Below are 12,800 nucleotides of genomic sequence, written 5' to 3' on the forward strand. Positions count from 1 at the left end.
AAGTGTACGAGATCATCTTGAGGGGCAATGGGCAAAAACTGGAGCGCAGAAAGTTCTACCTGAGCATGAGGAAGAGCTGCTTTACCCTGCAGGTGACCGTGCTGTGGAACAGATTGCGCAGAGAGGGTATGGAGTCTCCCTCACTGGAGACACTCCAGAACTTCTGGGATACAATCCTATGCCATGTGCTCTGGGATTGCCCTGCTTGAGCGGGGAGGCTGCACCACATGAGCCATTGTAGTCTTCAGGTTCCAACTTTACCCATTCTGTGATTCTTTGAATAGAGTGTACATTAAAATACATTCATGTTGGGCTGTGCAAAGAATGCCCAGCTGGAGAACAAACGTGTGCCTGTGTTTGTCAGGGGTTATGTCAGACAGTTCCTGTTAAATGCTTTGTGAAACTTCTCTTTAACTTAGTCTCTTGGCCTGCATCCAAGCAACTGACTTCTTATTGATTTGGGCAAGAGAAAAAGGAGAAGCAAAGGAATAAAGGAATGAGCTTAATTCTTCCATAGAAAACATTGAAGGAGACAAGTAGTACTAGATGTAAACAAAAACATTTGATGCAGAAGATTTTTTAAATAATTATTTATCTTTTTTTAAATCAGATATGTAGATACCAGATCTTTGGCTCACTTCCATAAGTAATGTTTTCAGTGTACACTGAGAAATTATAGTACAAAGCCTCAAATGGAAAATTTGTTCAATTTCTGGGGGGGGGAAATTGAACAAATTTCCTGGGGGAAAGTTCCTAGTTCTCCCACTGAGCTCATGCATGATTTGCTGATTTTTTTTTATGTTGTATGAGGTACCTGAACATACAAATGCTAGCAGCATTAAACAACAGATATATGTAAATAGCCATTTAGAGTGCTCTTTTGGTTTAAGCAGGTTAATGACCTGAGCATTTCTAATCACCTACAGGACAGTCTAACTCATCTGGGCAATGTCCTTCATTTTGTTTCTATTAAAAAAAAATTGTATAAGAATAAACCCCCCAGACCCAAGACAAGAGAAATGTCTATCTCTAAATACATTTGCAACATTTCTAATATTGTTTTCTCATGTTTTTTGACTTACAGCAATGCATACAAATGTAACAGTTGAAAGCCAGGTAAAATCCCTGATCTTCCCCAGGCGATCTACCTTTCCAAAAAAATAAGTGTATCCTCTGACTTGAGCAGCTGCACAAGGGATCACCACACCAGTTGCTGGGGGGCAGTCACACACAACAAACCCATGTACTGCTGTCTTTGCACAAAGTTCTTCTGAAATTGAAATAGGTAAAAAAAGGTGAAAAAGGTAATTTTTCCTTAACAGTTATTTTAACAATTATGAATCACATTTTTCACCAATTTTACAGCAGCTACAGTGTATGAAGCTAGTGTATTTATCGTGTCACCACCACATACCTGCACTATGAGAATTTCATGCTTTGCACTGGTTAAGTTATGTCAGATTTTTTTCATGAAGATAGCCAATTCTGTTTGTATCATGCAAAGTGAGTAAGCTTCCATACTGTACACAGTCTGGCACCATTAAATAAGACTTCTTTTCTTAAGTCAACAATAATCTCCTCTGACATCAGAGACTATAACTATGTTGCTATATGAGTTTATTCTCCTATATAAAATGCTACTGATTTTTCTATTTGTTCCACACTTTCTTTCACATAAGAGGAATTGCTTCATTTTGCCAGCTAATCCTTATGGCAGAAAGCAGTTTAATTCATTCAGGAGAAACAAGTGAAAAAACTCTGTATTTTGTATTCAGAAATCTATAGAGAGATTAGATCCTATTAGACTTTAATAATTAATCCTGATGGCCACACATTTCTGAAAGTAATACATTCATAAGGGCACCAAAAGAAAAAAAAAAAAAACAAACACCCAAAAAACAAAATCAAAAACTACTCAACCAAACATTAAAAAAAAAAAAAAACACCTGTGGGAATCCAGGGCTTCCCTCTGGCTGCCCTGGAGGGCCTGGGACCCTGGCAGGGGGTCAGGAACCCCCCTGTACAGAGCCCCAACAGACACTGTCTCTGATCTCTGTCTATGGAAAAGAGTTTTCAATCTTACAGGATGAATTACAAGCTCTGAGTGTTTGATATAAGTAATAATTAAGTGTGGCACGGGTGCAAAAGTAAAATTTTAAGTTTCTAGATTAGGGGTTCAGAGGGGACAAGATGGAGGAAATTGGGTGTGTCTTGTCCTTTTCCTCCTTCTTCATGCCCTCCATGTTTCACTGTAGTGTTGGCATTTTTCTATTGGTTTAGTCTGGGGACACACTGTTCAATGTAGATGACAGATATTGGTACATTATTGTAAATATAGCACACGTAGTTTCTGGTATATAATGTTTGTAACATCCCACTGGGGGCAGAGCCCCACACGCTGCCCTGCAGGACAGACCTGCGGCAGGGCAGCAGAACATGTTAGAGATAAGCAAGAATAAACAACCTTGAAAACAGCACAGATGAATTATGACTCCGTTGGCAATGGGGCAGAAAGACAGAGACTTGTTACAGTCTCAGAATCATCAATACCACAGATTCTGACAACCACCAACCAAAAGCAACAACCATCAAAAACCCTTCACTAGTGAATCACTAGTGGGCCATGAATTATGAAATGCTACAAGTGTAGAACGTTATGAAAACATACAAATATCCCTATGAATAGGATAGGAAAAAAATTGATAAGATGAAAAGTAACAAACATTGAAAGTGAGCCAGCTTATGTTTGGTTGAAAATTAACAATATTGTGTGACCAGTGGAGAAAAAGTATGTGGATATTTTTCAAAATAGTAAAAGCACCTCAGGTGATTTATAAAAACTCTTAGGTAGTCCTTTGATTGCTAAAAGCTGTGGAGGTAGGCATCACAGACTCAAGGTGAGCAGCACAAACACAAAGACAAACTCTGACCAGGTATGCTCAGGTGCTTGCTCTGTTCAGTTCTTACTGCACGTGCCAGCCTGCCATGGAGGCTCAGTGTTGGGGTGAGAGGCATGCATTGAATGGCAGACTGCCAAATAAAGAGATGATGAATTCACTTGTTCTCTGGACTGGTCTGTCGTCATTATGGCACAGTTTATTTTGGCTGGCTGAAGAGCCTTCAGCAACACCAACAGAAAAGGATGGAGTGGTTGGGCACATTCAGAGCATGCTTGAACTGTATTATGAAAAGGAAGCAAGAGTAGGAGACAGTTTTACTGCCTTTTCTCATTATTGCTAATAAGGTCTTGTTAATAAGAATGTTCATATGAAGTTTGTACCATCCACAATGGCAAAACTACTTCTGCTACCCCTCTGCTATTGGTAAAGAGAATCTCTTCTAATACTGAAGCAGAGTCTATGCTATGTGACACTGGCAATCAGCTGCACCCACAGGTGAAGAAAGGAAGATGGACAATGTCACTGTTTGTAAATATCCACATACCAAACATATAGAAAAAAATACTTAATGTGACATTTCCAAAGCCAGTGGCAATGCTTCAGCAGCAGGGAGAGGGGGATGTTAAGTCAGAAAAAAATAGACTCATTAATAGCTTGTGAACAGAATAAAAAGAACTGAAAAATTCTTAGCAATTTGTTCACACTAACCATTTAAACTTTGCTTCTCAATAATGCACACATCTCTACTTCAAGTGCTGTATGAAAGTGTATAAGGAAAGCAAGTACTGCAAAAGTCCCTTTTCCATACCTTCCTCCTCTAGAAACAACCTCTCCACCGCAAGTCTTCTAGTGGTAAAGTGTGAAGAAATCTAGGCTCTAACCAGCTTTCATTGTTGTAGCTGATTTTAACTGACCTCTCTTAGGTTTGTGTAGGAGGGCACTTTTGATACACCACTATCTAGCCCAGATTTGACTAAGTGTTCCTGGAGGATGTACTGTTGGGCCATCTACCAGCTGCATACAACAATGTTTACAAAGAACTTGTTGCATGGCACTGCAAGTCCCATGCATAGCAGTTTTAACAGACTATAAACAGCCTTACCAAAAATTAAAAGAGGGGGACATGGAGGTTCACATTAACGTTAAACTATTAAATTATGCACCTCACAGACATCAGAGTAAATCTGGATAGAGCAATGTGAATGAACTATTTGCATGTAATGCCTTGACTTCGCAGGCAAACAAATTATAAAATACAACCTAAAGAGCTCTGTATTCAGCTGCCATTGTAGATGGAAAAATATTTCCTCTTGGTTCTTTCTTTTTCAGATACTTCCCTTAGAATCATCTTCTGAGTTGTACAGCTTACAGATGCAGCCATTTTGTACTAAAATATAACACTACAAAACTGGAGAGCATAGCACCTCCATCAGAGTCTGCATCTGCTGGCACAGAGATAGCCCAGCAGTTCAGCAAACCTTATATTGACCCCATTAGAATTAACGTGCTCTGACTGCTTGTCTGCCAAGTCTTAAAGTCATAAGCCTTCATTCTTCAAGTTTTACATGACACCAAGCTGAGTGATGCTGATGATAAGCCTGAGGAATAGGATGCCATCCAGAGAGATGGAGGCAGTCCTGAGCCATCAAGAAGTATGAACATCAGGAGGTTGAACAAGGCCAAGTGCAAGGTCCTTGGCCAAGCATGGTCCTCCAACCAAATGTGTTGGAGCAAGCCCCAGTATCATTAGGGGCTGGGAGGTGAGCAGATTGAGACTAGCCCTGCCAAGAAGGACTTGGTGGACCTGGTTGTTTAAAAACTGCACATAATCTGGTGACAGTCACTCGCAACCCAGAAAGCCAAACATGCCCTGGGCTGCACCCAAGGCAGCGTAGGTGAGGGAGGGGATTCTGCCTCTCTGCTCTGCGCTGGTGAAATGTCAGGTGCAGCACTGCATCCAGCTCCGGAGTTCTTAGCACAGGAAACATACTGACTTTTTACAGTGGGTCTGGAGGAGAACCAGGATGTGTTTAAAAAAAGACTAGACATGTCACTCAGTACCATGGTCTTGTTGATGAGGTGGTGCTTGGTCATAGTTGGACTTGATGATCTCAAAGGTCTTTTCCAACCTACTTAATTCTGTTATTCTGGGATTCCTGTGTTAACACTGGAGCAGGTTGCCCAGAGAGGTGATAGCTGCCCCAACCCTGAAACTCATTCAAGGTCAAGTTCAAAGGAGCTCTGAACAAAGTGATTTAGATGAAACTGCTCCTACCCATGGCAGGAGTGTAGGACTAGATGACCTTTAAAGACCCCTTCCAACCAAACTATTCTGAGACTCAATTATTCCATTAAAATACTTGCTGAATCCTGCTCCAGACAAAAATCTCTTAAGGGATTTATTCCAAGCTGCAGAATAGCACAGTCATGAAACATAACAACTCTAAAAAATTGCCATACACAGTAAGGTTAAATGCATAGGTTTTTGGGTTTGTTGTTTTTTTTTTTTCAATGTTTGCTTTTTACCAACATAGTGATTGAGGTATAGTGCATGTGTGTTGGTAGAAATAGCTGTGTAAAACTGAGGTTACAAAGGATGAGTTTGACAAGTAGAAAGAGAGAAACCTGAAGAGTAATAGGTGCCTGGTGGGTAGATAGCCCAGCTGCTGGTCTTTAATTGACACTTAGCTAAACTGTGTGACTCTCTCTTGCTTGGTCTAAGTATTTAATCTGAATTATTAGTTTCCTAATATTTAGCCCCCTTCCCTTCCCTTCCCTTCCCTTCCCTTCCCTTCCCTTCCCTTCCCTTCCCTTCCCTTCCCTTCCCTTCCCTTCCCTTCCCTTCCCTTCCCTTCCCTTCCCTTCCCTTCCCTTCCCTTCCCTTCCCTTCCCTTCCCTTCCCTTCCCTTCCCTTCCCTTCCCTTCCCTTCCCTTCCCTTCCCTTCCCTTCCCTTCCCTTCCCTTCCCTTCCCTTCCCTTCCCTTCCCTTCCCTTCCCTTCCCTTCCCTTCCCTTCCCTTCCCTTCCCTTCCCTTCCCTTCCCTTCCCTTCCCTTCCCTTCCCTTCCCTTCCCTTCCCTTCCCTTCCCTTCCTTATCCTGAGGCACAGGAATTTTTCCTCAGGCATCACTATTGAGACCTGTTTCATGCACACTATTATTAATTTCAATTTTTTTTTATTATATCCTCAACATATGAAACCAATAGTATAAGAACACTGTCAAAATGTTTAAAAAATCCTATTTTATCTAACTTGTTAAAATGCCAGTATGAATGATGTGTCTGGTAACTGATGTTTTCTTCATCTGACATTAGTGCTGCATGCAATTCATTCCTTCTCCCAGAGACTGACTATATCCCTGGGTTGTTTAACATTTGAATTTCATCCTACTGCAATACATTTTTTTATTAAACTTATGTCTGGTTGAGGACAGGGATTAATTGTTAATATTCTCCTGCATTCTTCTCTTATACACACTGGGGGAAAAAAGGATTTAGATTCCTGTCAAATTTTTTATTTTGTGGTGAAATAGGAGAGGAGAAGGCTGCATGGTCTGTCCTGCCCATTACTGACATCAAAGGATCAAATACATCTTGTTTGCTGTGCCTTGTGATTCCAATCACAAGAATATCTTCAAGCTTGGGGAACAGCACTCTTTTTATCAGTCTTTTAGGTTTTCAGACAAGTTCAAGCCAAAACTCATTTCCTACTGGATCTGCTGCCTATCTCTCACCCTTCTGACTGTCTCCTCATGAGCTTCTAAGCAGTTCCACAGAACAGTCAAATTACCTTCACCAACAGGGGCCTAAAGTGCTACCACAAAGTAATTGCTCAATTACAGAATCACAGAATCATTAAGGTTGGGAAAAACCTTCAAGTCCTTCGAGTCCAACTTTTGACCAATCACGACTTTGTCTGGATCAGATCTTGTTAAATTAGAACTAACTTTTTTTTTAAATTTTTTTTAAAGTAATACAATTATTTTAATCTGAATTAAATGCATTTTTTAAATAACAAATTACAATTTCAATATACAATAGAAGTAGCTGCTTCAAGACTCTGAATTTAGATTTCCTCAGACAATATCCCTTTTTGCTTTTTTACCTGCTTCTTCAGAAGAAGTAGGATGAAATAGCAAGGAAGGAGAAAGGTTTTGTTTTCACCCTTCATCTTCTTCTTAAAGGCAAAAGGTAATTGGACCCTAATTTTGACCTTTGCAATATTTGTGTCAGGGGTGCTTCAGCTGTTGTACCTCTATCTTAATCTGAATAGCTCTTACTTTCTGGTCGTATTTAGGATGTACCTTGAAGGACAATGGCAGCCAGCTCTGAAGCTGTCAGTGCCAAGATCTCAAGGGCGGGACTGCCTGGCTCAGGATTATCAACCAAGAGTACGATGAGCTGCACTCCCTGCTTGACACTCTGGGAGGAATCCAAGCAGCTTGATTTCACACACAAACTCCTCAATTATTTGGGGTTTGAATACAACAAAGACAAGACTACCTCATTTGGAGAGGCTGGCACTTTGTGTGTACTTCCCTTTGGAATGAATTCCAGAAGATGTGCAGTATAGACTCTACAGTCCTACTGGCAAATTTTTATTTACAGCAGCTACGGCACCTCTTTGGAAGTTGTGATATCAAAGTCCAGTAACCTTTCAGAATAATAATCATAGTATTTGGCTCTAAAGCTGTAGATTTACCAGGCTACTTTATGATACAAGACCAAACTGGTACAATTCTGCAAGTATATTACACAAAGACAACAAAAGGAAAAAATATGGAAATCTTTACACTGTCTGTAAAGACTTCTGGAATTTATACATGTGAATTATTTTGCTCTCTATTGTAATCTACTCTGTGTTATGTTGTTTCACCATTACTGCTACTTATCTTATGCATACCATAAGGCCTAAAATCCACACAGGAAATGAAAGAAAAAATTCAATTGCTCCGTAAAAAATAAGCTTTTCATTCAAGGAGAATGCTTATCATCCATACTTGTTAAAACACAGCAGTAAAAGTTGATTGAATAATGAATGAAATAAAAACCTCCTTTTCGTCTCTTTCTTTTTTTTTTTTTTTCTTTTTTTTTGTCAAAATCTGTGGGAAGTTCTTTGAACAAAATGTAATTATTTCTTCTTTCGAGATACATATCACTATCCTTTTCTTTTTTTCTTTTTTAGGAAAATAGAGATGCTGAAAATGAAAATGCTTTCAAATCAAAGAGGCAACTCATGAATCGAACTTTAGGTATTAGAGAAAAACAAATGCAGTCTTTGTGATGCATCAGAAGGCTGTTGAAACTCTCAGCTTGTTGTCATGCAGGTGCATTGATGATTACTTCATAACCAACTGCTATTTTTCTCTCTTAGCAAGTTATCACTTTTGTCTTCAGCAGTTAAATAAAGTTTCCTAGAGCACAAGTATACTGATTTGGATATTGCAAGTAAATAGAAAACATTTTTTGTCTACGAAATACTTACATTTCACATATAAGTTATCTATTTCTTGTTAATATATTTCATACATATCTTCATAAATATTGTCAAATTAAATATTCAGATATGTAAATCTCTTTCAGTGGGAGTTTTCTGTGGCTATTTTGGCATAATTTCATAATATCAATATTAACAATGTGTTATAGGACATAAAACTGTTAGGGTCATAAGTCATTAAACATGGCTGCTACTTTGTATTGCTTGAAATATTTTTCTCTGTTGAATGACTCATAAAAAAGAAGATTAAATCTGCATAAGACTAGATGTTACCTGTCTTTCATTTCAATAACTCAAATATTCATTTTATATTGCTACAATCTATATTGCTTTTACAACAATCACATTCTGTTGTGATGCTGTGAAAGTTTGCAATATGCTCAAAAACATTCTACATATATTTACTTGAAATCCATCAGGAAGCATTGTATTTCTCAATCCCTTCTAACAAAAACATTATTTTTACTAATAGTAAGTGCGTTGATGGAGAGAGAGAGAGAGAGACAAAGAATGAGAGAGAAAGAATGGTCCCTTCTGTCTCCCTTGGTGAAGCCAGGCTAGAAATCTGTGATAATCTGATTTTTTTAAAAATTCTGTGAAACTGCAGATGATAATGGAGCTTCAAAAGCAGATCTCACAGCAATTTAATGGTAGCCATTTAAAAATCTTTAACTCAGTAATTTTAAGAAATTGACTGACTTGTGAATGGGAAATGGGGGAAATAAATCCTGAGGGCTACTTAAAATTAAATTTTCGGGCAACCAGCTCAAGGATTTTCACAAAATTGTCTGTAACTGAAGTACAGTGGGGTAAAATGCCTCTTTGACTTCTATGGTATTATGATTAAATGCATATGCACTTAACTATGTCACAATAAGTTAGCACACCAGCTGTCTTGAGAAATAATAAATGGAATTCATGTCTTCTGCAATTCTTCTTTCTGAAATAAAGTGTTCTTCAATGGAAAGACTTGATATAATGAATTTCCTGACATTTTATTGTTGTTGTTGTTGTTTCTTGGGGCTGGGAGATAGACAATGGATAAGCCCTCAAAGGCAGACAGAAAGGAGCTACTGGCTTGCACAAAGCTGGCAGTGGCTCAGCTTAGCACTGCGTACAGGAAAGACTAAGAGCAAAATGTGCTGGGGGTAATTTTCAATGGACACTTTGACCCAATCAGGTCCTCTTTGTCTCAGTGGCCTGGCCTGAGGTTTATAATCATCAGCCCAATGTGAGGCAGCATCTCTCTTCATTTCAGGAGCATAAGTTTCTGTAAATATGTTTCAGTAGCAAGTCTCCTCCAAGAAAACAAGCTGAGCTAATTCTCTGTACTGAATGCTTTCACTATCTGACCACTTCTTTCTTGCCTTGTGGACACTGAAAAAAAACTCCTTTAGAGCAAGTGCCAAAGACTATCACAAGCAGCTCTCGCTCAGAGCTTTTACCTGCACTTTGCCCATGTTTTTATCACTTCTGGGTAGATAGGCAGAGAGGCCAGAAGATGATGACAACTGAATGCCATCAATTGGAAGGCAATATTGGGATGTTGGGGGACACAAGACAGATGATGGACTTTGGACCAGGTTAACATAAGAGTTTTGATAACAGGATGCCATGGCAAAAGCAAATGGAACTTTAAAAATTAGATCTAGATGGCAAGAAGATTAAATCAGACAGTTTTACCAAAAAAATAAAATCTCATTAAATTCTGCAAGCAAGAGATGTTCTTATACGCATACGTTTGTATATGTGATTTTAACCTAATCATTATGGTACACATTACTAGTTGCCTTAAAATAGTATTTAAGTGTTTGTATCCCCAATAAAATCAGATTCTGATCACTGAATCAGTCTTCCCCGTCTCTCTTCATCACCTACAGCCAAAACCCAGACAAGTATTTTGTCTGTTTAAGATGTGACTATGCCACAATCTCTGCCTGAGATTGGTCTGGTTAAAGGCAACCAGCCAAACTTGAGGAAGCACCTCTGACTGTGGTCCAGGTGCTGTTTTGATTGGTTTGGGTGTCTTCCAGTCCAAACCAACTTCACTTCATCTGGAAGCATTCTTCCAAAGGCCAACCAAAAAATTGTCATCTACCGAGATCTTGGCTCCAAAGACATAATATTTACGTGTAAATTTTAATAGCTTTCCATGTATTTCACAACTCACTTTGGTTCAAAAATTTATGCTTGGACTACAGCAGTTGAACCAGACAACCACTGTATATATTTTGTATATATGTGTGTGTGTGTGTGTGTGTGTGTGTGTAGACATATATATAGATAGATATAGATACAGATACAGATATAGATATAGATATAGATATAGATATAGATATAGATATAGATATAGATATAGATATAGATATAGATATATAGATAGATGTATGTATGTGTGTATGTACCTTTTGGCACGCATTTGATATCACACTGAAGACGGGCATTTTCACTTTGAGCCACTTGAAAGAAAGACTACAGTATGTCAACTCTGCCTCACTGAGCAGATTTCACTTTAAAGATTTGATTACACATGGCATTCAGTAGTGAGGGTATGCCTGAAATGGTATAGCATATGCTGTATTATACTCACTTCAGTGCAATCTGTACCAAATCCATTAGACCTGTGTCTGCCCACCAAACTAAGCACAGTGGGGATGCCAAGAGGTAGGAACAAGATACAAATTAAAATAGGCCACAGACAACACCTTTATCTTACATCATTCTCATTGCTTCTTCTCACTGCTAAGCTATGGCTCAGCTGAGGGTGTAAATAGTTCTGAAATGTGAAAGTAGATTTGAAAGGATTATATTGACTCTGTTTAATAGCAAAAGATGTTTCCAGGGCCTTTTAGTACAAACAATAAATAAATACATTATTACAATATGAGAAAATACTGATCTCTGCTTGTGCTGAGTAGCATTTTCAACATGTCTCTTGCACCTTTTTCACTTTCTTCCAGTTTGCTTTTTTGCAAGAAATGTTTTGGGTTTTTTAAGAAAGAACTCACTATATTAAACAGTTCTGTGAAAATTTCAGAAACTATGTGGATGGCCATGTGCCTCTGATGTTTGCGGGTGGGGAGGAGGGTTCTGGGTTTGGGTTGAGTTGGGCTGGTTATTTGTTGCCCTACCAAAATTTTTTTCAGGTTTAGTAACGTTTAAAATATTTTATAATTCATTTGTTTCTTATCCCTTGTATTCATGCTTCTGGACAATACTGACAGTCTGCCAAACTAACTTGGCACAGACATTTGCAAGGCTGCAACTCGTGGCCACATGTAAGTAGAATTCTCTGTGTGCTTGAGCATTTTTTTAGTCAAGAGAGGTAAGTGGCTCGTCTGTCACTCACTGCCCAAGTCAAGAAACTACCCCATTATGTTATATAGTTTAGAGTACATTCTTGCTGTGGAAAGGTTTATTCACCAAAATTTTTTGCTTCCAGTCCAACAGAAGGTATTTCATGCTGAGGAATTGCCCCTGAAACCACACTGGTTACTCAGAGAGAACATGAGCTCAGCTGTGAGTAGCAAAGTGAAGTGAGGCTCACAGCAGCATATACACAAACAGGGAGACTTGGACTGAGATCCAAAAATACAGAAGACACTGTAGCTTCCAAAACTCTGAGACATGTGATTATTTCTAGACTATACAGAACACCAACAGAACTGTTTGCATGCTACATTATAGCCATTTTAAGTTTTCTCCAGCCACATATAAAGGAGTCATAGTCAACTTCTACTGTTAAAGCAGAATCTCTGTTAAACCTGGGCATTGAAACAGAAATTCACTTGCATCATAATTTTGTTTCTTCTCTCTGGGGATGAATCACTTCTCTGTGTGTTTTAGTGCAAGATTCACAATGTTGTCCTGAAAAATGTTTGAAACTGCAGATTCTAGAGACCAGTTTTTTTAACTTTGAGTATATTTAGAGACATTGGCTTGAGGGATTTTGTTGTTTTTACCACACATACTGCATGTTGCTGTCAGGATGGGACTGAGAGAGGAAAACAAGGTGTATCAAGAATTTTATGTTGAAAGTTTCTATTTAAGTTGATGAAATTTTATGGTCTCAAAATCTGTTTTGCAGTTTGGAGGAAACCACCTCAAGCCTACATGTCTTTTTCTTATTCCTGTGTGTTCATCCCTCTAGCCCCAACGATAAATACAGTTGGCCTGTGCAAGCATACTTCAATTGTTCTGCCAGCACTTCTTGTCAAATGTCTGATTCAATCCCAAATTCAGCCTCAACTGGAGCCAAAGAGCAGAGAAAATCTAGAGTTATGAAACTATTTTTCTTTTACAACAGTCTAAAGAGGTATTTTAAAGGAAGATAAGGTTAAAGCCTTTATATCTGTACTTATCTTTGATACTCAGAATTTTCTCAAGTTGTGAAAACTCAGTTTTC

The sequence above is a fragment of the Taeniopygia guttata genome, chromosome Z, assembly GCF_048771995.1.
Source record: "Taeniopygia guttata chromosome Z, bTaeGut7.mat, whole genome shotgun sequence".
Taxonomy (NCBI): domain Eukaryota; kingdom Metazoa; phylum Chordata; class Aves; order Passeriformes; family Estrildidae; genus Taeniopygia; species Taeniopygia guttata.